Consider the following 2,982-nt stretch of genomic DNA (forward strand, 5'->3'; position numbering starts at 1 on the left):
GAGATACTAAGTCATTATTGCGAGAAAGTTTCTCATTATTACGAGATACTAAGTCATAATTTTGAGAAAGTTTCTCATTATTATGACTTACAGAATTATATTTTTTTATTCAGTGGCGGAAACGGGCTTCCATAGTTTACCGTAACTTTAGTTCTATGCATTTTTTTTCATAAGAATCATAAGGCTCTTCATTTCTAAGAGAGCGAGAGTAATGCTGACATCTAGTGTCCAAATTATATGCAAGACAATCATAAATAATGATTGCAATTTTTTTTGGGGGGTGAAAATTGTATATTGCATTGTGGCAGTGGTGGAAAATTAAAAAAGGTAGGGCTGTGCCACATCCAACAATTTTAGCAAACATTCCATTATGATTTAATGCTAAATCGTTTAATGCTAAAAGGTTAAGAAAAAGTTAACAGAAGGAAAAATATTAACATTTGAAACATATTTTTAAGGCTTGAAACATTTCTTAAATAAAGATAAGTTCTTCACCAAGTTCAGGATAAAGTTTGAGGATGATTCTCACAAAACTGTTTTCTGCAATCTTTTTTCAAGGTAATTTTAAGATGCCTTTTCATTTACATGCAAATTTAAAGTACAAGAACAAAGTAAAATGTTATATTTTGACTGTTTTACTTTTATGTATTTTATTTTAATTAGTTATTTATTTTACATTTTGATTACAATAATTCTATATTGTTATTTAATTGAATTTGTTGGTGGCATTGTATCAGTTTGACAAACCCCCTGGAGGTCTGCAAACCTCTGATTTGGAAAATTTGATCTAAATGATTACGGGAATAAATTACCTTGAGTAATATTGTAACAGTTCTGGGATATTTAACAGCTGCTGACTATCTTCTTGCTCAGGAGTTCAAAATATCACTCCTGTTCTCCATCTTCTTTTGCTATCTGTCTAGTCGTGGCAGGAACGACTGGTACATTAGATACAGCAACCTTAACGATAACATTCAAACCTTCTTAGATGAGGAAGGTTTGGTATCATTTAAAAGTCCTAAATATCCTCTTTAGAGAACAAAAGTTTCTGAAGTAACAAAGTTAATTCAGTAGTATGCAGGAGGTGGGAGATATTCAGATTGGGAGATATTTACTACTGCGGGTAGTTAATCTAAATCATAAAATCTGTAGCCTATTGCTGTGCATGTCATTCCAATTTCTATCACCAGAAGACACACAACAACAGTAGTGAGACTAGGGCTGCGTTCAGCCCCGACAAAAACGGTGCAAAACGTTTTTTAAACGGAAACGATGGTGCGTTCAACACTCTGTTCTGATGACGCAAGAGTTGTAACTATGGCAGCTGAGAAGGCCATTCTTTGTGTTCTTTTTGAAGAATTTTCGGAGCCTGATGAAATCGGCATAAATACGTGTTTAATACTGCAAAATACGCTCGATGTTACAGTCACTGCCCTTGCCCTCGAGAATAAAAGAGAACATCCCAATCGAGTGAAGGGATTTGTGGAGACTGTGGTTCCTAATATTGTGATCCAACATTTGCCTCGCATTTCAGGATGAAAAGACAAACATTTCAGGTGAAGGATAATCCACTTCTTACCTCCAAGACTATATGACCTTATTATTTTTATTGTGAGTATTAGGCTTATCATAATGCTGATCACTGTTGTTGTGCTATGATATTGTAATATTTACCATTATATAATCAGAGGGGCATAGAAAAGTTTATGACAGTGTCGCTCCATAATACAATAGCAAAATATATAAATATGTATTTTTATGTTACATTAATCAGTATTTAGCACACCTTCCTAAGGAAAGGATATGGACCAGAAGACATTGCAATTACTAAATGATATTTAGACAGACTTAAAGAAGTTCCAGATCTATACTTGTGCCCTTATTATTTCAGTTATTTTGCCTTTAATGTACTGTAAATAAACATGTGCAAACAATATACTTGCTCTTGTGAATTTATTTGGCTGTTAATTACATTGTGCCAGCTGTCTCTTTAATACCGCGTGGTTTACATACATGTTGCTGCTGATTGGGCTGACATGTTTGGCACACCCACCAAACAAGAGAAAACACATCTCAAACCCCGTTGCACACCGTTTCCAGGAAACATGTCGTTCAAACCAGAAACCATAGCAAAATGGTGCACACCGGTTTGAGCTTGAACTTGCCCCAGGGGCCCGTTCTTCATACGCCGCTTATTACATCCGAGATGAAATGTCACATCCAAGATGATATCATTGCGCTAATCAGGATCTGGCTAATTCGGTTCTTTGAACGCACCTTGTTGTTGATGATTAATATGGCTGGATTGAGTTATCTGAGATTATTGGGCATTCATGGGTTGGTTTAAAAGGGGCTATGTATCAATACTCGAAACCACGATCAACAATCCTGGCGGCAAAACAGCAACGTAATGACATCATATAATTAAAAAAGACACCTGACGAAAAACTTGACAAATTTCTGGACTTTTATAAGGAAACAGCCAAGCGAACAAAACTACATAAATGTTGTAATAGATAAATAAAAAAAATAAAATGGTGTTTTTTTTTTTTTTTTTTTTTTTTTTTTTACATGATTCCCAATTATTTATATTCATGATTTCTAATATTTGTACAGGCTTTACATTTTTATTTCAATGTAGAAATGAGCAATTAATAAAATTTTATATTTGAACAGATTTGTTACGTGACAGCATTAATTAAAGTTTCTTAAGGGTCAAGATCATGTTATCTGCATCTCCTGCGCTCCATCAAGCCACTCCCATAATATCTGTCATCACTCAAATTAATGCACGACTCTACATTATCTGTATAGCATGTGTGTAAGACTCGAAGTAATAAGTAATAATTTTATGACGAATAAATATTTCAGTGAGTAAAACTGACTGTTTATATTATTAAAGACTACACACCATTATTATATTATCTTTAAATTAATTTTTAAATGATTATTATTTTAAATTATTGTCCCTGGATTAGTAGG

Source organism: Sinocyclocheilus grahami, unplaced genomic scaffold (genome assembly GCF_001515645.1).
Source record: "Sinocyclocheilus grahami isolate Dianchi unplaced genomic scaffold, SAMN03320097.WGS_v1.1 scaffold772.1, whole genome shotgun sequence".
In the NCBI taxonomy this organism is placed as follows: domain Eukaryota; kingdom Metazoa; phylum Chordata; class Actinopteri; order Cypriniformes; family Cyprinidae; genus Sinocyclocheilus; species Sinocyclocheilus grahami.